The sequence below is a fragment of the Engystomops pustulosus genome, chromosome 6 (assembly GCF_040894005.1).
Source record: "Engystomops pustulosus chromosome 6, aEngPut4.maternal, whole genome shotgun sequence".
NCBI classification, from domain to species: Eukaryota; Metazoa; Chordata; class Amphibia; order Anura; family Leptodactylidae; genus Engystomops; species Engystomops pustulosus.
Genome location: NC_092416.1, coordinates 73260450 through 73285321, shown reverse-complemented (window position 1 = coordinate 73285321; position 24872 = coordinate 73260450).

Sequence of the window (24872 nt, the reverse complement as noted above, 5' to 3'; positions counted from 1 at the left end):
GCAGATTCTCCTTGATGTAGTCGGACATGGCTAGAGACTCAGGTACAGAAAGAGGATAGACACGACCTCTGGGAGGAGTGGCGCCAGGAAGAAGATCCACAGGGCAATCATAGGGACGATGTGGTGGTAGAATCTCCGCCTGCTTCTCGGAGAAAACGTCCGAAAAGTCCCGATAACAAGCTGGCAGACCCTCCAGAGACTTGGGAGCCAGAGTCGAAGTCCTCACAGGTAGTGGACGGGGAATCTGCATACAACGTGACGCACAGTTCGGTCCCCAACGGAGGATATGCCCGGAGGACCAGTCCAGTACAGGGGCATGAAGCTGCAACCAGGGGAGACCCAGCAGTAGAGCAGATGTGCTCTGGGGCAGCACAAAAAACGAAAGTTTCTCTTGATGTAGGGCACCAACTTGCAGAAGCAGGGGCTCCGTGCGAAACCAGATGGGCACGGAGAGAATCTGACCATTGACCGAGGCAATAGACAATGGCTTCTCGAGACGAACCACCGGGAAGTGATGCCGAGAGACCAAGGCTGCATCCACGAAGTTCGCTGTAGAGCCCGAGTCCAGGAAGGCAGTAACCTGGATCTGGGTACCGGTGCCAACGCTGAGGAGCACGGGAAGAGTCAGACGTGGAGAAGCTGTACTTACACCTAGGGACGCTTCTCCCAAGAAGCCTAGGTGCTGGCGTTTCCCGGACGTTGAGGACGGACAGGACAGGAACCGATGAAATGCTCTGGGCTGGCACAGTACAGACAGAGGTTCTCCTGTCGGCGTCTTGAACGATCTCGTAGAGTGAGCCGGGTTCGGTCAACCTGCATGGGTTCCTCAGCAGAAGATTCAGGCGGGCCCTGGAGCGGCCTTTGGAAGACTGGCGCCAGGTGAGGAATGCGTCTAACACTGCCTTGGGGATACTCGGAGCGTAGTTCCTCAGCTCGCTCCTTAAACCGAACATCAATTCGAGTGGCCAAGGTGATGAGGTCACTCAGAGTAGATGGAAGATCCCGAGCTGCCAGTGCGTCCTTGACCTGCGCAGAGAGCCCTTTCTTAAATGTAGCGATGAGGGCTGCATCGTTCCACGCAAGTTCAGAAGCCAGGGTGCGGAATTGAACTGCGTACTCTCCCACCGATGAGTTGCCCTGACGCAAGTTCAACAATGCAGACTCCGCAGAGGAGGCTCGTGCTGGTTCCTCGAAAACTGACCGGAACTCTGACAGAAACGCAGTGAGGTTAGACACAACCGGGTCATCTCTGTCCCAAAGCGGAGTAGCCCAGGCCAGGGCTTTCCCGGAAAGAAGAGGACAAATGCCACCTTGGACCGCTCTGTGGCAAATTGCGACGGCATCAGCTCTATGTGCAAGGAGCACTGGGTTATGAAGCCCCTGCACATCTTTGGATCTCCATCATACTTGCCGGGCAAAGAGAGGCGTAGCCTGGGTTCAGCAGCAGGAAGATAAGCCGGGGCAGCAGGGGTCGCTTCAGGAGACTGTTGCTGATGTTGGGTAGCAAGTAGTTGTTGGAGCATGGCGGTGACTTGCTCTAGCTGATTCCGCTGTGCTGCAATCTGCCGGGACTGGTGGATCACGATGGTGGCGAGATCAGGCTGACTGGGAGAAGGAGCCTCGGCGGGATTTATGGCCGGATCTTACTGTTAGGATCAGTGGATCCTCTGGACCACCGCGGGAGATGTAACTAGCCAACACCCGGAACCGGAGCCTAGCGGCACCTGGTTTTCACCAGAGCCCGCCGCAAAGCGGGTTGGACTTGCTGCGGCAGGATACCACTAGGTCGTTCCCAGGTGTGACTAGCCCACGGTGGCAGCCGAGGTCGAGGTACCTTAGCGGATGACAAACTCGTAGTCGGGTCCAGGCACAGGGTCAGGGCAGGCGGCAGAGATGCAACGTCAGGTTCAAGTCCGGGGTCAGCAACAGGAGGTCCAGGCAGGAGGGAACGGGAACACAGGCACACAGCAACAGGGAGGAACACAGGTAACACGGCAACACAGGACTCAGGAACGGGAACACACAGGAATACACTGGAACGCAGGAATACAGGAATACACAGGAACACAGCAATACTCGCTAGGAAACGTTTTCTCTAAGGCTAAGAGGCACAAAGATCCGGCAGGGAATAATGGGAAACAAAGGGTTATATACAAAACAGGAAATGACCAATACTAATCACCTGTGCGCTGGCCCTTTAAATCTTGAGACAGTGCCGCACGCGCGCCCTAGGGAGCGGGGCCGCGCGCGAGACCCAGTCCGGACGGGAGCGGGAGCCAGGAGAGGTGAGTGCACCGGAGCGGGACTGGGGCAGCGGAGGGAGGCACGGGTGCACCCGCGATCCGCGATATGGATCGCGGGGGTGCCCGCAACGGAGGCACGGGTGCACCCGCGATCCGTGGTATGGATCGCGGGGGTGCCCGTGACACAGATTCCCTAGCCATGGATAACAATTTGGTATGATAGCTGCTGTATTAAAATGTATGTTCATCCAAGATGGAAGGTCCGGACCAGGATGTATTTTAAGAGAGAGTGGCCAGTAAGGAGAAGCTGTGACATGTGAGCCAAACAGCAGATCCTGTGAAAAAGAAGCAGGCATGGTAAGCTTGGCTTGTGGGGACTTTCATGGTCTGTTGTTGATATTCACTGAGAAATATATGCAGGTCTTTTTGCTCAGTGCTATCCATAAGGAACCATTCATCAATCTATATATAACGCTTTCATTAATCCAGGCAATTTTGAGGTTCTTCTGTGAATCCTCTATACTGGGCCCAGAGGGATGTTTGCACTGATGGTATTTGAGCTGTTGCCTTAGGGGTTTTTAAATGAAAACCTCCTAAATGCAGCCTGTTGATATGGTTGTATTCACCGCTTATGCAGGCACTAATGAATATGCTAGTTTTTAACCTAAACCCCTTATGTGTCCATACCCCCTTTACCAGTCCCCACACTATAAAATGCCCCCTTTCCTTTAACCCCCCTTATAATGCCACCTTTTCTGCAATATCCCCCATTATAATGGTCCTTTTCTTGCAGTAAGTACCACACTTCCCTGCAGCAGCCCCATTATAATGCCAACTTTACTGCAGCAGCCCACCTTATAATGCCCCCATCCAGCTTTCCTTTTTGTGTTAGAAAAATAAAATAGACATTTCCCCATCGCCCTGAAGAAGTGTTTTCTTTTCTCAAATGCAGCTTGCACATGGATCTGAAGCCAATTTGTGCATGCCAGCTTCATTGCTGAGGACTTCTAGGGGGAAACAGGGAATGATGATTATAGATTTTATTTTCAGTTTTTTAGGAGTTGCCCAGAGCCAGGTGTACCACATAGGGGGCATGTGCTGTGGCTACCTATCTACTGGGGGACATGTGCTGTGGCTACCTATCTAGTGGGGGGGCATGTTCTCTGACTACCTATTTACTAGTAGGCATTTGATGGTGCTACCTATCTACCGGAGGACATGTGTTGGGGCTACCTATCTACTTGGGGGCATGTGTTGGAGCTGTCTATTTGGGTGCATGTGTTGTGGCTACATATGTACTGGGGGGCAAGTGCTGTGGCTACCTATCTACTTGCGGGCATGTGCTGTGGCTACCGATTTACTGGGGGAATGTACTGGGGCTACCTATCTACTGGGGAGCATGTGCTGTGGCTACCTATTTACTGGGGGGGGCATGTGCTGGGGCTACTTATCTACTGGGGTGCATATGCTGTGGCTACCTATTTACTGGGGGCCATGTACTGAGGCTACCTATCTACTAGAGGGGAAGTGCTTTGGCTACCAATCTACTAGGGGGCCATGTGCTGTGGCTACCTATCTACTGGGGGACATGTGACGTGGCTGCCTATCTACTGGGGGGCATGTGCATATTGTATGCCACTCACAGAATTACATTTCAAAATATGTGGTGTTCATGGCTCTCTCAGCCCTTTACAAATCATAGGAGACACATACAAATAAAATAATACATTACAGTGTGCAAACACTCATAAAGAACAATAGGAATGAGGGTCCTGTTTGCAAGAGTGTACAGTCTGAGTATGTGGGGGTGACACAAGAGGCATAAGAGCTTGTATAATGGTTTAGCCATTCTTTTCAAGGGAACACAATGAAATAATTTAATAAATAAAAATGCTGCTGCTTGAACCAGCTATCAGCCACCATCTTATATACAATGTCCAAAGTCATATAGTCCAGGGAAGGGCATTGCAGAGAATTGGTGCAGCTCGGGAGAAGTCCTGGAGACATGCATGAGAGGTTCAAGATTAATCTAACATCACTGGCAGATTAAAGAGCACAGGTTGGGCGATAGAGCGAGATGAGAGAAGAGAGGTAGGGAGGTGCAGCATTATTCAGAGCTTTGTGGTAAGGGTTATTATTTTCAACTGTATTCGGTCGGAGATGGGCAACCAGTGCAGTGACTGGCACAAAATGGAGGGATCCGTGCAGAGTTTGGTCTGAAAGAGAAGCCTGGCTGCTGCATTAAGAATGGATTAGAGAAGAGAGAGTTTAGTGAGTGGAAGACTGATTAGTAGAGAGTTACAGTAGTCTAGTCGAGAGTGAATCAGAGTGACAATTAGCATTTTAGAGGTTCCAATTGTAAGAAATGGGTGGATTCTGCAGATGTTTCTGCATGCGGCAAGAGTGAGAAAGAGATTGAATATGAGGTGCAAAGGAGAGGTCAGAGTCCAGCACAACCACAAGACAGTGGGCCTTCTATTATAGTGATCCCCCAGACCGAGATGGAGAGGTCAGGGTTAGGTCGGTTAGTAGATGGTGGAAAGACAAGAAGTTTAGTCTTAGAAAGATCAAGTTTCAAAAAGAGAGAGGACGTGATGTTAGAAATGACAGAGAGATGATCACTAGTGTTCTGGAGTAAGGCAGGGGTGATATTACATGCAGAAGTATATAGCTGGGTATCATCAAATATAGCCTCTCTGTTGGTACGTGAGAATTGCTGACTTCTCACCGTCTTCTGGCTCCATTTTGTCCACAGCGAATCTTTTGAGATGGCAATGACCATTAGATGTATAGAAAGAAAACATAACAATGGATAAAGTTACTTTTTCATTATTTTTAAACATGAGCTTAGATATAAGCTTAATTTCCCCTTTTTTGTGTTTCTTTTTAGAGAAACGTAACTTACTGCACTAAAATTCACCTTGACGTGTAGTGAAATTAATGTGAGCCATAATATACCTTATTTTATATGATAGGATATATTATATGATCTCAGAAAAGATACAGTGCGTTTACATGCCTGGATGGAAAGGCTGAATTTACATTGACATTCCGTAAGTCCAGCGCCATGCAAAGGAGTAGGGGTGACCCCTCTACCTCTCCATAGCAATCCATTGGGTATGGGCCGTAATACAGTGAAAGATAGGACATGTCCTATCTTTTTCCCGTGTAAGGAGCGGTATGGTGCCGCACGTGTGCAGCACCGTATTGCTTTGTGCAGCCTTTTCCATTTATGGGGGACATATGTACGGCCGCAAACCTGAACCTCTTGATGTATCCTGCGTCACAAGGGCGACGTACCCGCAATCATACAACAGCACAGGAGCACTGGTGTATGATAAATCTCCCCCTAAGAAAACTGTCCCATCCCATTTATTGTTTTTACAGTGGCCTCAGCCATACCAAACATTTTTTTATTCCCAGACAACTTTAGGAGTTAACAGAATTTTTAGTGAACTGGAGAAAAATTTACCTAAAAGCATGAACATCTTCAAACAAAACTAGTATACTGTAAGTTGTGGTTGGTCTAGGCAAACTTAAGAGACTAAATTAACAAAAACCTGTATCTTTGTTCAGGCTTGTAATTTGAGGGGGTAAAAAGGATATAGTTGCAGCTGGACCCAGGAGCCTTAGGTGTCCCTTGCCCATATGAGGAGACTAATCCGATAAAAGATACTTTATTGCTAGAGAACCAGCACCGTCATGTGATTCTTAAAGCATTAGCAAGTAGAAGGCAAAAATTCAATATGACATGTAATTCATAAATGCAAGACATGTTTTTTCTTCCATCTAAAAACTAATTTTTACTGCCAAATCTCAAGGACATTGAGCAGAAACAGCAAGCCTTTCAAAGTCTGATGCTTTCCCTTTCAGTGCTCTTCAGCACAGTGAAACACTTCCAAGAGCCAACAGGTTGAACACTTTGAAGAAAAAAATTGCTCTTTTTTGTCCTGGGATGCCCTGGTCTTGTGGTGTCTTTTCTGCCCTGTGGCTGTACAGTAAACTTTCCCGTATAAGTAAACATGGGCAAGTGTTTTATTTTTTCAATTAGACAAATAATTATTACAAGAGTTTTGCCAATTTCCACTGTGTACCTCTGTTTGATGCCGTAAATTTTAATTATTACCAGGCTGTTCTTGTTTACTTGACAACGATGCATTCCCCTGCCAAGAGTAAAATTTCACAAAACAGATCTATGAGATCTTAAAGACACACTCCAATACATGTTTTTACTCTTTCATTATATCTCTACACCCCCAATGTGCATATAACGCTGTCAATATTACCAAATTTAGTTGTTTCTTTTTATCTGAAAATTCCAGCGAACCTTCTCTTTAATTGGATCATGTGATCCTATGTTGGCCACCTGTAACTCACATGTTTTTATGGTGTCTCATGGTGGTCACTATCTCAAACTCCACAATTCTTCAATGATGTAATCAAAATAATAAATCCTTATTTAATATAGCACCAACATATTCTGGTAATCCGCTAAGCAGAAAAGACACCACAGGAGCAGGGCATCCTAAGACAACAAGAGCAAGTTTTTCTTCAAAGTGTTCCACCTGTTGGAGCATCTCTTATTTTTTTTTTTTAATTTCTTTTTTGTTCCACAATATAGAAACGCGTTTATACATTATTTATCAGTGTTACAATATAACACGCAAAAAACACATATGCAATAAGACCGTATAACATACATTTTTCCCTATCCCCTCCTAACCCATCCAGAATCCAATACTCTATTATCAAATACCATAACAAAAGAAGTCTATCCCCCTCCCCCCTCCCTGGACCCCTGCTGAGAGCTGGTGAAGAAGAGAGAAGAAGAGAGGGAAAAAAAACAAAAAACAAAAAACAAAACACAAACTTTTAATCTAACTTCCATTGGTCCCACAGATCGTTTAATTTTCTACCCCCTCTATATCTTTTTTCATATGCACACTCATATTGTCTAATACACTCTACTAAATTATCCCATTCTCTCACCCCTCGGGCATTGTGATCTTTCCAGTGTTTAATCAACAGCAATCTTGCTAAAAACAAGACTTTCAGAATCAGGTCTCTCTTAGGTCTTACCCCTACAGTAGGTGAAATTAAGCCTAAAAGACCCAGGGTGGCTGTTCGCAGAAGGACAGTTGGAGCATCTCTTGAAAGTGTTTCACTATGCTGAAGAGCACTATAAGGAAAAGCATTAGGCTTTAAAAGACATACTGTTTCAATGTCCTTGAGATTTGACCTATAACTGGTCTGGTTGGAGGTAAGTATTTTTTTTTTTTAGTTTGCTGTATCTGCCGGTGCCTAGAAATTACTTGATCCGAGACAAACCCTTTAAAGACAAGTGGGTTTCAGTGTTCATGTTGCAGTATTCCTCTTTGTGGAGAATCTTAAAGGAGTTGGTTCCTTTTTCTCATAATTTTTGCAATGTGTGTGTAAGTGTGGGGGGCAGGATATAAGGTAATTTTCCAATATAAATCTTTTAGAAATTCAGCATTACTTTCTTGATATGTAAAGTGAAGCCTCCAGAAGAAGGACGGACCCACGCAGTTGGGGGAGGCCGGCATGACGAGGCCTGATGTGACGCAAGCGGTTGCTAGGGGCGGAGTTTGGTTAGGCACGAGTAGTTAGATGGAGAGTTAGAATTAACGGCAAAGAGAGAGAGCTATTTTTGGTTAATCGCCAAGCAGAGTCCCGCCCGCTCGTCTGTGGGATTTATAGGGGGGGGGGGGCACTTTTGTGGCAGTAGTCTGAGATAGGGCAGGGTGGAGTGAAGGTCCTTGGATTTGGTGAGATACAGGGGGAGTGGGTAAAACACAGGTATGGCATTTTGGACTCCTGCTGGGTGGCGTCCCGGGGAATGGAGAAGGATACATTACTACCTGCTAACTGGTGCCCTCGAACTACAGGTGGCGGTTGGGGGTAATAGGATAAGAAAAAGGCAGAGTGGCAGTTTAAACTTTTGTAGCTCCAAGCACATTCCTCCCGCAGAATAAGCAATAGATTATTTGTTAAAAAGTTGGGCGGAAATGTTTTTATGTTAATATGTTTGTAATAAAATTGGCTGCTGTGGTCAGATTTAATCCAAATATTTTGGTGTGCGAGTCTTTTTTTACCTAGGTAAAGATGTAAAATCACAAGATGGGGTTTGATGCAAGGTCTGCCGAGCAGTCATGACAGAGCAAAGAAGTCAACAGTGCCGTGTCATGTCTTTTACCTCATCAGCCAGAGTTTTGCTCTGTACAGAATTATGTCTGGATAAAAGGAAACTGTTGATTCATCTTTAAAAATCAAGGAAATATATTAGACATTAAATATGTCCCGAGAATAGAACAGTCCAGTACTTAAATGTTGTTTGCTCTGAAGATAGATGAGCAACAGCTTCCTGCTGTTCCTCTATTATAAGCCAACATCCCCTTAATACTGGGTACTTTCAGTCTAATGCATGTGCATTTTACTACAAATGTATATATAATTTTGTTCTTTACTGCAAATGGTGTGTTAAATATGTTGTATCTATTCAGTCTATTAACCCTCTCTTGTACCTATCTTTTAAATTAATGGATATCCCTATAAACCATCGGGACATCAAGACTGGAAATGCCCATTAAATCTGTCACGGCAATGCCAGCTGATGTCTCAGTGTGCCAGGAAGCTTTTCAAATGCAGTCCAGGATCAGTGCAATAAGTAATAAAATGTATCTTCAAAGTGACTACCCTTTCATATACCTAGGCTCAGTCTGTATAGCATCAGCAGTATGGATGTGAAGGCACACTTTTATTCCACCATTTCTTCAGCTTCACTTACTATTTAATTTGATGTCAGAGTGACAATTTATGAATCCAGTCTCATAAATACTGCACAATCCTTTTCCTTTTTTTTCTCTAATATTTCAAGGAGAGCATTAATGTAATTAGTTATGTGTATTATGTTCATTATGTTGGTATGACAACACAAACACTCAATGAAAGATAATGGAGAATGTTAACAGAGGAAATTGTGTTTCTCCAGTGAACATCAAATTAATTTTTATATGCAATGCAGGAAATCATGCTGCACATAGCAGTAACAAATCTTCTATATCTCCCAGATCAATTTTCATAGACCAGTCATTGTATATCCTACAATTAGCTGTCCAGTTATACAACGATCAAGCCTGAACCTCAAGAAGTTACATTGATGCTGGCACCAATTGCATAAATTAACTGTTTAAATCCCACTGGCAAAGATGCTAGCGGCATTTAAATTGCCCCTGACACTAACCTCCCCAAAATAGCAGTGCCTTGTGACTTTGCCAACAGCATTTAAACAGTTAAAACCTGTAATTGGTGCCAGCATCAATGGTAGATGTTAACCACAGGGTGTTTGAGCGGAACAGTTTGGGTAAGGTCCAAGGGATCGGTACAAACAGAGGTCAATATTATCAATCAAATATAAACACTGGGGTTCTATTTGTAATATCCAAAAGGGTCCTTGAAGATGGTTTACACATTTGCTTGGTTCCTTGTTTTGTGTGTGATAAAAACCAATGCTGGGGTTCACTCTTCAAAGGCCAGCAACTTTAAGCGAACCTCTTGCTATGAGCATGAAGTGTACATTTGTCCAAATAAGTAGGAGAATAACCCCACATGCGAGCTGGTCCCATAAATCCTTGTTTGGTGATTAATCCGGCAATCAGGCGAGCCCATGAAGTGACATATTCCTGTGGAGATAACACTGGATTCTTTGAAAAGCCTTACTGTGTGTGTTATATTGGTGAAAAATGCCAACTGGTAACCCTGCCATGGGAGGCAATGAATTGAAAACGATTCCTCCAGCACAGGAAAAAGTTCATAGACAAAAAGTTAAAAAGCCCCAAACTGTTTCCAACATGATTAAAATGGTTAAACGTTTCAGATCTTCTTAGCTCCTTATTCCTCTATGAAAAAATTCCCAAAGAAAAAACTCCCACAGCTCATCGACCAGTCTTTTCCAGCTGAGTTCTGATTTCAGAGAATTTCCAATTCTCTGAACCAATGTTGCCGGGATTGCAGCCGGAGAAACTTCCATATGGATAGGAAGAATGCTGCATTCATACATTGCCTTATTATTAAACAAACCCATAAGAAATAAGTGAGGAGTAAAAAATAAGATGTAAAGAATAGAAACTTTATTGCAAATTGATAATAATAATAATAACAGTAGTTTAAAAGATAGGCAAACAGATAAGATAACAAACAGACAAAGGAATCTTACAATGGACCGGGTGTAACCATAGTGTAAACGAGTGAAAAATGCTCATATATGCAGCTAAAGTGCTTAGTTAATGAGACCAAAAACGGTCAACCTAAATAGTTAGAGCAAAAATTGTAAACATGCATACAAACCACGGACCAAGGAAGAAGGCACAGCCCCGACACGTGTTTCGCCACTAAATGGCTTCCTCTGGGGGAGTGCTGTAAAGCAGAACTAATCAATATTTAAATACCCACTGACCAATCAAAGCGCTGGAAATGAACACATCCCCAGAATTTGGAGGCGTTGCCGTGACAAGGGTAAGTGCGGGTAGCGGTATCGCTCCTGCGTAGTATCGCGAGATTTGGGTCACGTGACGCTAGACACGGCATCGCGTTCCCACGTAATGACTCCCGCTTGTCGAGAGATGTGGGAAAGCCAACCCACTTAGTGATCCGGACAGAGGGCGGAGCAGGGGCGGCACCCTGCGGGAGTATGCCCAATCAAATGGACAGAACGGACCAGACCCGTCTCCAAGGTAACATGGAAGCAAGGGTAAATAAATACAGGCGCAAAGCGCCACAAGTAAGCGACTAAAATTGAAAACAGAAATAATCGAATTATGATGGAGTTGTAAGCCTCTAGGGGGGAAGGGGCCACAGGGACTACAAATAGAATATGTGATAAATATGGCACAATTCAGTATTAATGACAATAGCACCTGGAACAGGTGAAAAGAAACGTGAGTAATTCATAAAAGGAAGGTAAGTATAACCTTCTGAGAGAATGGTAGTATATTGAATAATAAAGTGCTAAGTGTACATAATGGAAGTCACACATAAATATTAATAAGTTATAAAAACAGTTCATAAATACATATACATATAGTAAACATTTCAGACAGTGGGGGATAATGGAAAACAATGTGAAGTGAAAAATGAAAATAAAAAATATAAAAAAAGGTGACATGCAGTGCTCCCCAAGTGCAAAAGTGACAAATGCTGATAAGTTAGTATAAATTGGAGGGTGGGGGGGAGGGGAGGGGGTAGGACATAAGTCAGAGGCGCAAGAAGAATCCAATGAAGAAGATGAAGTGGTCTGGCGGTGTCCAGTGTCTGGATTTAAGGAGTGTCCATGGAGAATCAAAAGGTACATCAATGTGGTCAAATGGTTAGCAAGGAATAAACCAGCTAGCTAAACTAGAACAAAAACAAAAGAGAGAATAGACGGTAAAAAAGAAAATTAAAATTAAGAAGTAAAAACACTGTTAAAAAACCTTATAACTATCAGCTCTACATTAGCAGCACCAGGATCCAATCTAGAAGACAGCTCAAATTTAAAGAAAAGATGCAAAACTTAAATTTTCATTTAGTCCATTGGGAACCATAGTATTCAATCTAAAAATCCATCTGGCTTCCTTTTGTGCCAGAATGCGTCGCCAATTGCCACCCCGGTTATCAACAAGAACCCTGTCAATACCCCTTACCTTCAGAAGTGAGCCATCACAATTATGATGTTGTTTGAAGTGTCTTGGAAGGGTTTTCAAGCTCTTGTCGACCTCCTCATTCTTGGCCGCCTCTATCCCTAGGACATGCTCTCTAATTCTCCTCCGTAGTTCCCTGGAAGTGAGACCCACATTGCCTTATTATTTCTTAATCCTACCTAACAAACATTGGGGGTCATTTACTAAGGGCACAATTTGCGTTTTCCCAACGTGTTACCCGAATATTTCCGATTTGCGCCGATTTCCCCTGTATTGCCCTGGAATTTTGGCGCACACGATTGGATTTCGGTGCATCGGCGCTAGCATGCATGCGACGGAAATCGGGGGGCGTGGCCGAATGAAAACCACGGATTCTGAAAAACCGCTGCATTTAAAAAACAAAAAGTGTTGCGGAGCTTGCACTTACCTTCACCAGGAATAGCCCGGTGTACTTGAGTGCATTTCAGCAGACTTCAGCGCAGCGCCACCTGGTGGACGTTGAAGGAACTACCTTAGTGAATCCCAGCCGGACCCAAATCCACCGGAGAGAACATGCCGCTGGATCGCGAATGGATCGGGTAAGTAAATCTGCCCCATTGTGTCAGATTTATTAGGGCTTGCAACCCTGAAATCTGGCATGCAAGCCATGAAATAGGCATAATTCCTGGCGCACGGACAGAAATTGCACCCACTGACGCCACCTCCATAGTAAGATGGATCTGAAAAAGGGAACAGTCTATTCACGGAATATGTAGCCCATACATTTGATAAATTGATCAATCTGGCTATTCATTTTGGTTGTGTGGCACGTCCAACTTGTTTTTTCTCTAGTACATTGGCTTTATAACTTTCCAAATCTGAGGAGGCCTTGACCCCTTCAAAAGGCTAGGAAAGTCTAAATTCTAAATATGGCTCTAGGGCAGTGGTGGCGAACCTATGGCACGGGTGCCAGAGGTGGCACTCAGAGCTCTTTCTGTGGGCACTCAGGCCATTGACTCAGGCCCAAGACAGAGCTGACAAAACAGGACCAAATCCACCAAATCTTCCTGCAGACCCAGGGAATTTAAGAGATGCTGTAAACAGAGCTATTTTAAAGCGACACTTCATTGGCTGTTTGGAACTGCGGGAAAAGTTGATAGAACTGCATTATCTTTGGAGGTCACCCTACTGGACCCTTCATTCTTCCTGTAGAGAGAGACCCTAATGAAAAGCTACAATGATAGTCTGAATGTGCCCTCTTTCTTTCGACTGTATTAGTGGCCTCAAGGGGCCGATACGATTGATAGATGTTGAAGAGCAGGTAGCAATAAGTTAGTGCTTAAAATGCAATGTTGGCACTTTGCAGTAAATAAGTGGATTTTGGTTATAGTTTGGGCACTTGGTCTCTAAAAGGTTCGCCATCACTGCTCTAGGGTCACTTTCTTGGTTCCTTCAGAGTCAGAACTTCTGCAACAAACTCTGCAACTTCTGCAATAAATAGATTGTTAATGTTCTCTTTTGGAGACAAATCATTTATTAAATGGATTTTCCAGGAACTTGGAAAAAATACAAGGGACTAGGAGTGAAAAAAAGTGTATTTACTCTTCTCTGGGTCATGGTTTTAGCAGAATGATGGTGTTTCTGTCACCCCCAGCACTAATGTCTCTGCTAGAAGTGCAGGGGGTCATCATGGGGCCCGATTTGGCCAATCCTTAAACCCTGGGACATCACTTGTATCTAAGAGGAAGTAACATCATGTGGTCTACGTAGGTCACCGTTTGGCCAAAGCAGGTCCCATTTCCCCAAAAACTTCCACTGAAGTCATCAGTGCTGAAGGCAGAAACACCACTGTGTTGCAAGAGTTAGAGCAAAGGAAGAATACATTTTTTCACTCCTGCCACCCTTCCTAGTGAGGTTTTCAGGATTCCTAGAAAAACCCTTTAACTATGGGTTAAAATTTTTTAATATGCTCCCACTTTATCTGCATAAAATAGATCACTTATAACAGCAAAATTTTGTGGGGTGTAAATCTGTAACTTCTGAGCAACAATTTGAGCTTTTAGCTTCTGTGCTTCAGCTCGGTAACATCAGCAGCATTAGATGCTGTCTGTCTATTATTCTGTAGTGTATAATTTTATTCATATAATGCCAGTGTACATAGTATTTTATAAGGGTACAAAGCAAGAAGACTGACAGTTTAATAATGTGCTTCCTGTGGATGGTAAGATTTTAATTGGGACAAAAAAAAAGCATAAAAGAAGGCATTTCATGAATAATGAGCAGCTGGAAGCGACACTCAATGTAAGGAGAGGAAGACCTAAGAATATTTGTAAGATTGTAACGCCAATGCAATGTTGTGTAGCAGAGGGAAAATAAGGAATTAACTAATTGTTATCTTCTTCTACAAGAGTAATAGAGAACTAGGTGATTTTTCATGTTACACAAAATATTCTCAACTATATAAGGTAATTCAAACTTTCTCATTTTCTCTGGGCCAAACAGATTTATGGGAACTCTTTTGCCATGTTCAGTGTATAAACACTCTGAGTGTAAAAACCTTAAAGAGAGTCTACTAGCTTTCAAATCACACCATATATAAAATAATTAGATAGAAAACTTATTAGGTTGTTCTTCGTCCCTTCATTTTAGAGAAAAGTATTTACCTTTATACAAATAAACTTCATGATGCTACAAGGGGATGGTTACAGCTTTTTTTTTTTACTGTTTATTTCTTGTTATGCCAACAGTGATGCCCCTAACCACAAGTATGGCAAAAGGGGTGTGACCTTAAGAAGCGGGCATGGGATAAAGTCATCACGTTTTCTGGCATATATTATGGCAACTAATGGATGGTGCAAAGAATGACAAAGAATGACTACTTCTTCCACTATGCCAGATTTATCATCCAAGGTCAGACCTTGTGACTAATCTGGAGCATCATGAGACTGTCCGATCTCACTGTGCACTGTATAAAGAGGACCTGTCACCGCAGAAAACCCACCCTGTATCTGGTGTGCTGGCAGTTGGCGGTAATTATAAGGGGGCCGGCCGACACACACCCAGCATGCCCCTGCCAGCAGTCACATTTTAGGAAAATCCGGCAGCATCACATCGCAACCGTCTAACTCATATTTCCGGCCTGGAGCGATGCGATGCTGCCGGCTTCTCCTACAAGTCCCCGCTTGCAGGGCGTGCTGGGGGTGTGTCGGCCGGCCCCCTTATGAATACCACCAACTGCCAGCACGCCAGATACAGGATCCGACCTATTATTTGGTAAGAGGTCGGATCGGTTTAAATCAATTTACTGCACATAAATGTAAAAAAAAAATGGGGCACATTTGGTGGGTGGTTTTTTCGGTGTGACAGGTCCTCTTTAACTTATAATAAATCTCTTTAATTTAAATTACAATATTAGATGGCAAGTGAGCTTCAGGTAGTTTACACTAAAGTGTGTAGCTTGTCAAGATAAAATTTATTCCGTTCAGAAACAATCATTGCCCAGATGTATAAAATCAGGTATATGGTTTAACCTCTCAGAAAAGCTATCTATCGGTTAGTTAAGATCCCTTGTTCCTTAAAGGACACCTGTCATCAGGTCTCTGTCACTATTTCTGTCACCTCTACCTGTTGGAGCAGCTCACAAGGATTCCATCCCAGCCTTTATCTAGTCAATTAATCATCATAAAATCATTTTTTCCTTATTATGTAAATGATGTCACCCCTGTTACCCCTCCCCTCTCCTCCCCCTGCTAATGTCTGTGTGTAATGTATAGTAAAGCATTGCTAGTGTCTGTGCTTTATCTGCTGACATGCTGCATCCTCCTAGTACACATTTGTGAGACACAGGCATCAGCTACATGTTCTGCTATAAACATGGCTGCCTGGAGCAGTTGTTTCTCTTCTATACACACATCATTATACCTCACATCATTATACAAGCTGTCAGTCATGTATATAGGAGTATCTCATACACACAGGCTGCAGGGAGCAGGGGAGCCAGCACCTGGAAGCACATGGAGGAGCCATTACACGATTATATCTCACGACATTATACAGGCTGTAAGTCAAGTACTGGGGGGTGTGGCTTTGCCTCCCACTCATGAATAAGTTGGAAAGCTGAATATGATAATGCTTCATTGGACATTTCACAGGTCATTTGCATACAGCTTTAGGACCTCATTGCTTAGGTTTACAGGCATGTAGAGGGCCAATGTAGGGATAGCAGCAATGCTTTCTAATGGCAATTTATGAAAAGATATTTAACTTAGGGGGTTAATTTGCCTGGCTGGTTCTCTTTAACTAGGTTCCTATGTGATCTAAACTAACCAATGACACATTTGTCAAATTTGTGGTGGTTGAGTTACTCAGTCATTGGCCTATTTTCAAACATATTATGAATTATTAATTGTGGCTTTTCATAAGTACTCAGCTTCAGAGAGTCGCAGTACTGAAGGGGTTACTCACAATCTTCTCTCTAAGTAGGTTGCATCTGGCAATTCCTTTGAATCGATGGGCAGCCTTTGAGTTAGCAATATATTGAGCCAGTGTGCACAGGATTGTTCAATTTGCTAAAAGTTTTACCTGTAAGGGAAAAGGGAAAACATCTCCTAAACTGATTCATGAAGGAACACAAGGAATCATGGGAAGTTTAGCATAGACTTTGAAAAACAATAATCTCATTTTTTTACCTCTGTAGTCAATGTACAATGATTATCTATGATTTAATAAGTGACTAAATACTTGATGGGGTGTGATATATTATTAGCTTTGTCATGTAAAGGATCAGTAAAGTTTATAGACAGTTCAGCAGTTGACCTATTTTTTCGGCTGAGATCCTTTCACATGATGTTGTGGGGTTATACTTGTGCTTATTATTACCTATGTAGTAAAATGTGTCATCTTATGTCATAATATTAAGATGTTCTTCATCATTGAGGAAATGAAAGGCAGCCAAGTTATCAGTTCTCTCCATAATCAACCACCTGAAAAGAGTAAGTGGCATGTATGGCTCATTACCCTGATGCCAGTCTCTTCTCAGAGCAAGCACCATTAGGATACTGAGCCTCACTGACTCTTGCCTTAGATCTTCTGACCTTTGACAGTTTTTGTAAAATCTTTTTTGATTCTTCTACTTTTATTACATCTAACAATTCTAGGAACTGAGTATTCAGGGTCTCTATACAGCTACTATTGATCAGAAAACCTTTTTACACAGACTTTCACCACTTTTTCTCACCTTTTAGAAGTTAACTATACAATCCTCATCCCCTTGACATGCATTACTTCCTTGTTGACCCCTGGAGGACATGAAAAGTGAACTTACTTGTTGACCCATTATTAGACATGAGTGATGCAACTGTCAATGGCTAAAGTAAAACATTTTTTTTAATCTGGAGATAACTCTAGGTCATGCAATTGTGTGAAGCTGTGTCAATGTATATTTGTAATCAGCATGACGTGGTATATTGGGAATCTTTATTTAACAATCATGATTCTGGTAGGATTGCTCAAAAAAGTTGCTTAAATACATTGTACAAAAATTATCTGTTGCTTTAGATTTTATGAAAGTAGTCATCAATCTCATGGACATGCACTGGACTTTGTGTTTGGATATTTCTAGTGCTGTATGGTCTAGCAAATCTTGGTCAGTCTGGCACATCAGAGACTCAAGAACAGCCCTTCATTTCTTCAGATTGGTTGGAACAGCAGATATTTCTTATTTTACAAAGTGCTCTCATAACAGAGGAGAGAGCAGAGGGAAATAACTCCTCCTGTAGCTCAAGCATCAATCCGGAGAGGGCAGTGGAAATGCTGTCAGCAGAGTGATCTGGTGCATGGTTTTCCTGCCCTGTGCACAGAATGTTTATCAGATTTTCGATGACCTGCCGAAATTTTGTCCACCAGCGTATCATGGCTGGCGGATTCACCTTGAGGTCTAAGCCTCACAATGTATCAGTCATGGTGGTGCTGGGGGGGGGGGGGCAGGCTTAACATATGCAGGCGCACCATCATATGATAAATCTCCTCCTGTGACTCTATGGATGCGTTCAGTATGTATGTCAGTAGACTGCCTGGTGTACATGCTGAACGTGTCCAAAAAAACAGCCCAGCCTTATACACATTTCAATCACAGTATACAGTTTCACTTTACATTGTCAGAAGCATTTCTCAAGCAAAGTGATAAGATTTCATGCAAATATATAAAGGGAAGTGTCATCATCATTATTCAGATTTACATACATATAATTTATAATCCATTGATAGCAATTATAAACAGTGTATTGTAGGCAATGATACATCTAAATTCATACATTTATAAATTCATTCATACAGGACCGGACATTCACATGTAATCACAGATGCAGAGATACTTGGTGTTCTCTATCGGGTACTGCGCATGCGTATAAAATACAATCTATTCCAGTCAGTGCAGCAGCCTATCATAGTGTTGGATAAGGCCCTAGTAGGGGGTATAATTGATGATGACTTGATGAAGTTTTTGATCGTGGAAAACCCTAGAACACCAGTTCAGAATGTCCTACCAAAGATTCACAAATTACAAGTTTATTCACCAGGCAGACCGATAGTGTCGGGGATAGGCTCTATACACAGTCAAATAGCCATTTTTTACACAAGGTGCTACGTAATTGAGCCATCAGGGCTAAATCTTATGTGAAAGACACTACAGATTATTTGGAAAAATTGTCTACGACTGATATGAAAAATGATGATGATATAGTCCTGGTTTCATTTGATGTTGTAAGCCTCTACACATCTATAGAACGAGAGAGGGGTTTGGAGGCAGCGTCTAATACATTGCAAGAAATGGCTAATAGTCCTGAATGTAGAACATTTCTTTAATCTTTACTTGAATTGACCTTGAGGTGGAATTATTTGATGAGTTTTTTCTCCAATTTCTCCAAAGGAACCGCCGTGAGGTCTCATGTCTGTCCCCACCTATGTGGTTCCCTGAGAGGAAAATGTCACCCCACTTTGAAGAGGTACTACAGTGGTGGCTCTGTATAGAAAGGCATTTAGAAAGACAATAAACTAGAATTGTTTGAGTAGTGTGACCCTACTTTTAAATTCTGTTAAATGTGAGTCTTACCAGTAATTTACATCTTACAATGCCCCTGTTGTTTGTTATATCTTGGCGAAACAACTCTGGAATTTAAGACTCGCTTTAATCAGCATCGTTATACCAAAGGAGAAGAAACATTACTGTCTCAATCTGTCTTAAAATATTTTTTATAGAAATATAGAAGATGGCACTCGATCTGATTGGATATTCAATGCTTTTATTTTTTTTACAAATCCACTTCAATACATATGATGTTCGGTCAAAATGACTTTTCTCAGATGCTGTGGATAATGCATACAGTTTCATAACAGGTGCACAGAAAATTGGTGTGGCCAAAAAACAATATTGTCAGACATATGGATTAGGAAAATACAGAAATACATTCTATAGCTATGCATGATGGGAGGTTTCTCTGTAGACTTCTCCGGTTATACAGTAGTGACATTGTGCAGAGATAGTCGCTGTATCCCACATAAAGAGACTGAAGCATAAATATATGCATAATTATGACCGTACACTTATTCATAGATACATTAAATTAAACATTTAACATCCAATTGACATTTTGTTTGTTACATTTCAGCATTTTCATCTTATGGTTTACTGTATATACTCGAGTATAAGCCGACCCGAGTATAAGCCGAGACCCCTAATTTTAGCATCAAAACTGGGAAAACCTATTGACTCGAGTATAAGCTGAGGGTGGGAAATGCATTGGTCACCGACCCCCCCAGTATGTATGCAGCCTGTCCCCAGTAGTATAAAGCCTGCCCCCAGTAGTATACAGCCTGCCCCCAGTAGTATACAGCCTGCCCCCAGTAGTATACAGCCTGCCCCCAGTAGGATACAGCCTGCCCCCAGTAGTATACAGCACTGCCCACAGTAGTATACAGCCTGCCCCCAGTAGTATACAGCACTGCCCCCAGTAGTATACAGCACTGCCCCCAGTAGTATACAGCCTGCCCCCAGTAGTATACAGCACTGCCCCCAGTAGTATACAGCACTGCCCCCAGTAGTATACAGCACTGCCCCCAGTAGTATACAGCCTGCCCCCAGTAGTATACAGCCTGCCCCCAGTAGTATACAGCACTGCCCCCAGTAGTATACAGCACTGCCCCCAGTAGTATACAGCCTGCCCCCAGTAGTATACAGCACTGCCCCCAGTAGTATACAGCACTGCCCCCAGTAGTATACAGCACTGCCCCAGTAATATACAGCCAGCCCAGCATTATATACTCACCCTCCGGTGGCCCTGACGTGCAGCGCTGCTCCCTCGATGTCCGCGCGTGTCCTCTTCTGGCTTCAGCGCCCGTCTACTTTCCTCTCTGACTTCGTGCTGGGCGCTGCCATTGTTCTCCCCTGGACGGCGCCTAGTATGACGCGCCGCTGCTGACGTCATACTAGACGCCGCCTAGAAGAAAAACATGGCACCGCCCGGCACGAAGTTAGAGAAGACAGAAGACAGGCGCGGAAGCCAGAAGAGGACCCGCGCGGACATCGGGGGAGCAGCGCTGCGCATCGGAGCCACCGGAGGGTGAGTATATAAGTTTATTATTTTTTAAATATTTTTTATGACTTTTGACTTATGTATGACTTGTGTAAAAGCCGAGGGGACGTTTTTCAGCACATTATTTGTGCTGAAAAACTTGGCTTATACACGAGTATATATGGTACATATGCTGAGTATTTAAGTAAAGTAAGAGCTAAACAGTGGAAGCTATTGTTTTGAGTGTTACAGTATATATATATATATATATATATATATATATATATATATAACTTTTATTGACATATGGTGAACATTTCAACCTAATGAATGATAGGAAAGAAGGGGGTGAATATGGAGTGAGGTTATGTTAGGGATGTAAAGGGAAAGAGAGTCGTGGTCTGGGATGTTTAAACAACCCAACAACAGTGTAGTCAAAAATGAGATTAATTTCTAAGTATTTCTGCTATGGAGAGGTATGATGGGGATGCTTTGAATGTTATCCACGGAGCCCATATATTTAAAAACATATGTGTTTTTTTGTTTTCTGCTGTAAGTTCTTTCATTTTTTGTAGATGGAGGATTTCTTTTAATCAGTCACTGGTGGACAGGACTCTTGTGGTTTTCCATAATCTGGGGATCAGTGCATGCCGCTGTTAACATGAAACCTAGTAAGGCGGCATTTATTGTTTCCTATTTTTGTAGGGGAGATAGATAGAAGCAGCATAGAAGGATTGTTGATAACATTGTAACCTGTCAGGTCCGTGATTACTTTACATACATTCTTCCAGAATTGTTGGATGGTGGGGCATTCCCACCATATGCATGTCTGCATCCCCAGCATTCATTTGGACATGTGGGATAGAACATATGGAGTTTTACAGGAACCCAATACCACTGTGACATTTTATAGTTTGTTTCTTGAGATTTTCCTGGGATAGATAGTTTGTGTATTTGTTTGAATACCTTGAGCCATTCCTCTTTTGTGTTAGTTTTATTTAACTCTTCTTCCCAGGGCTTAGTGAATTGCAGAGGTAGTTCGGCCTATTTGTCAATTAGGAGATTGTAAATGGTTGAGATTGTGTGAGAGATTGGAGAGGGTGAAAGGCAGATTTCCTCAAAAGGGGTTAATTTTCTGTGGAGATTTAGATTAGCTTTATGTCCGGAATAAATATTTAACAATTGTCTATATTCCCATTGGGTTCTTGGGGGACAGGTGGTATTTTACTGAGTGTGTTATAGGGAGTTAGTGAAGAGACTTCTAGGAAGGTTTTAAACCTCAGGGGTTTATGATGTTCCCTGAAAGGTTGAAGGAAGTCTGTGGTATTTCCTGGTGGAAGGTCTGGGTTATCTGAGATTGGTGTGAGGGGTCCGTTGTTCTCAAATAGTCTTCAGGGGGCTTATGTAGCATTTTCAACGTTTGGGCTGATATGAAGGGGAGATTGTTCAACCGGTATGGTAACTTAGTGAGATGGAGGATCAAGGAAGACCTGTCAAGAGTAATAGGGAAAGTTGTTTTTCAGTTTTACTCATAATTTAGTACTATGGTGAAACCAATCCATTATTCTGGCTATAGTCTTGGCGTAGAAGTAACCTTTGAAATCTCTTCCTGGGATATTGTGGGTAGTGAGGTTTCTTGGTCTGAGTAGTAGTCTGTGAAGATTTGGCTATTTCTTCCAACTTTTGTACAGTGGATCCTATGTTTTATAGTGGGGATGAAGGATGCAGCTTTTTTGTCCCTTAATGCTCTAGCTAGGCATTTACCTGGTTTGTTGCTCCATTCATAGAATGTGTGGGAACATATCTGGTAAAAGTTTTTTTTGTTTGGTTTCTTACATGGTGTTTAGATCATTTAAACAGAGTGGGGTAGATTTACTTACCCGGTCCATTCGCGATCCAGCGGCACGTTCTCTGCGCTGGATTCAGGTCCGGCCGGGATTTATTAAGGCAGTTCCTCCGCCGTCCACCGCTGAAGAGCATCGGAACGCACTGGAATACACCAAGCCGGGCTGAGTGAAGGTAAGTGCAATTTCCGTGACACATTTTTTTTTAAAATGCGGCAGTTTTCCATTCGGCCACGTCCCCGATTTCTGTCACGTGCATGCCGGTGCCGATGCGCCACAATCCGATCACGTGCACCAAAAACCCAGGGCAATTCAGGGGAAATCGGTGCAAATTGGAAATATTCGGGTAACACGTCGGGAAAATGCGAATCAAGCCCTTAGTAAATGACCCCCAGTGAGTTCTCAACATTGCCAGTTGTAGAGATTATTTGTGTTTTGTTTCTCTTTTTATATAAAGCTGGTAACTTGATACTACACACCGGCCACATTATTAGGTACACCTGTCCAACTGCTCATTAACACTTAATTTCAGCCAATCACATGGCGGCAACATGGTGCATTTAGGCATGTAGACATGGTTAAGACAATCTCCTGCAGTTCAAAGCGAGCATCAGTATGGGGAAGAAAGGTGATTTGAGTGCCTTTGAACGTGGCATGGTTGTTGGTGCCAGAAGGGCTGGTCTGAGTATTTCAGAAACTGCTGATCTACTGGGATTTTCATGCACAACCATCTCTAGGGTTTGCAGAGAATGGTCCAAAAAAGAAAAAACATCCAGTGAGCGGCAGTTCTGTGGGCGGAAATGCCTTGTTGATGCCAGAGGTCAGAGGAGAATGGGCAGACTGGTTCGAGCTGATAGAAAGGCAACAGTGACTCAAATCGCCACCCGTTACAACCAAGGTAGGCAGAAGAGCATCTCTGAACGCACAGTACGTCAAACTTTGAGGCAGATGGGCTGCAGCAGCAGAAGACCACACCGGGTGCCACTCCTTTCAGCTAAGAACAGGAAACTGAGGCTACAATTTGCACAAGCTCATCGAAATTGGACGTTGCCTGGTCTGATGAGTCTCGATTTCTGCTGCGACATTTGGATGGTAGGGTCAGAATTTGGCGTCAACAACATGAAAGCATGGATCCATCCTGCCTTGTATCAACGGTTCAGGCTGGTGGTGGTAGTCTCATAGTGTGGGGAATATTTTCTTGGCACTCTTTGGGCCCCTTTGTACCAATTGAGCATCGTTGCAATGCCACAGCCTACCTGAGTATTGTTGCTGACCATGTCCATCCCTTTATGACCACAATGTACTCAACATCTGATGGCTACTTTCAGCAGGATAATGCTCCATGTCATAAAGCTGGAATCATCTCAGACTGGTTTCTTGAACATGACAATGAGTTCACTGTACTCAAATGGCCTCCACAGTCACCAGATCTCAATCCAATAGAGCATCTTTGGGATGTGATGGAACGGGAGATTCGCATCATGGATGTGCAGCCGACAAATCTGCGGCAACTGTGTGATGCCATCATGTCAATATGGACCAAAATCTCTAAGGAATGCTTCCAGCACCTTGTTGAATCTATGCCACGAAGAATTGAGGCAGTTCTGAAGGCAAAAGGGGGTCCAACCCGTTACTAGCATGGTGTACCTAATAAAGTGGCCGGTGAGTGTATTTTCTTTTACAGTGGGGAAAAATGTATTTAGTCAACCACCAAATAATAGATGAGAGAGGCCGGTAATTGACATCATTGGTAGTTGAGCTATGAGAGACAAAACAAGAAAACTAATCCAGAAAGCAACATTCTCTGATTTTATGGTGGAAAATAAGTATTTGGTTATCTACAAACAAGCAATAATGTCAGTATAAAACACACCTCAAACAGTCACACTCCAAATTCCATTATGGGGAAGAACAAAGAGCTGTCGAAAGACACCAGAAACAAAATTGTACACCTGCACCAGGCTGGAAAGACTGAATCCACAATAGGCATGCAGCTTTGTGCCAAGAAATCAACTGTGGGAGCAATAATTAGAAAAATGGAAGACATACAAGACCACTGATAATCTCCCTCGATTAGGGGATCCACGCATGATCTCACTCTGTGGGATAAAAATGATTACAAGAACTGTGAGCAAAAATCCCAGGACCACATGGGGGGACCTATTGAATGACCTGCAAATGACTGGGACTAACGTGGCAAAGGCTACCACCAGTAACACGCTGCTCTGCCAGGGACTCAGATCCTGCAGATCCAGACATGTCCCCTTGTTTAAGCCAGTACATATCTGGACCCATCTGACTTTTGCTAGAAAGCATTTGGATGTTTCACAAGAGTATTGGGAGAATGTGACATGGTCAAATGAAACCAAAGTAGAACTCATCATGTTTGGAGGAGAATGCATCCAGTTGCATGTTGCATGGGGGTGGCAACATCATGATGAGGGTCTGTTTCTCTACAAAGGGTCCAGGATAACTGATCCGTGTACATGAAAGAATGAATGGGGCAATATATTGTGGGATTTTGAGTATGAACGGGCTTCGTAA